The sequence below is a fragment of the Eimeria mitis genome, genomic scaffold (genome assembly GCF_000499745.2).
Source record: "Eimeria mitis Houghton genomic scaffold, Emh_scaff2201, whole genome shotgun sequence".
Classification (NCBI taxonomy): Eukaryota; Apicomplexa; class Conoidasida; order Eucoccidiorida; family Eimeriidae; genus Eimeria; species Eimeria mitis.
In genome coordinates this window covers 6,152-6,976 of record NW_013570528.1, presented here as the reverse complement: position 1 = coordinate 6,976, position 825 = coordinate 6,152, and positions in this window count along the sequence as shown.

The window sequence follows — 825 nt, the reverse complement described above, 5'->3', positions numbered from 1 at the left end:
CCCTGAAGCTGCACGAGGGTGCCGAGGAGTGAAACTTGCTTTCCGTTGTATGTAGGCAGATCGCTTCCTCTCACAAGCCTGCAGAAAAAACGCAAAAAAAAAGAAGAAATCACCGAAAAAATGAATTCAAATAAACACAGACATGTGTTTAGCAAACATCATCGAAAAGAAAGGAAAAAAAAGAAAGAAGAAAACTAAAAAATGATGAATTTTCTGCACTGGTTTCACTCGCCGCAATATTTCAGGTGTATAGGCAGCTCCTACCTGCCGGCAACTGGAAAGCTGGTTGCCGGTGCCGGCGGTGCGGGCGGTAACCCGGCTGTTTCAGGGGCGTAGTAAGCGCACATATTTGACCTTTTTTGAGGGAATTTCGCGCAGTTTTCCCTCTAATGTATTATATTATATTCCTCGTCGCCTCAGCAGAAACAAATACCGCTGCTTTCCAGCGAGTTTCCGTCGTTTTGGGGCGGCGTAGGATGATGCGGGTAACACTCACCCGGTGGTGAGAGCACTTGAGTCGTGTTCTTCCCTTCTGCCGGCTAGAAGACGTGAAATTTTCATGCAGAAACTCAATTACGAGAAAGAAAATAACAAAACAAAACAAAAAGAAGAAAGAATCCAAAGAAATATAACCTTTTGCAGCTTGCTGGTTTTCAGCAACCAGGTGGACACCGTCATACCTCTGCTTCCTCCTACGCGTGCCAACCAACGCCCGGTCCCCACACTCAGAAACTCTGGAAAATAATTATTAAAAAGCAAAATTTAATAATTAATTTATAAAGAAACAAGCAGAAAAGCATCAAACAAATGTCGTTATGGCCTCAC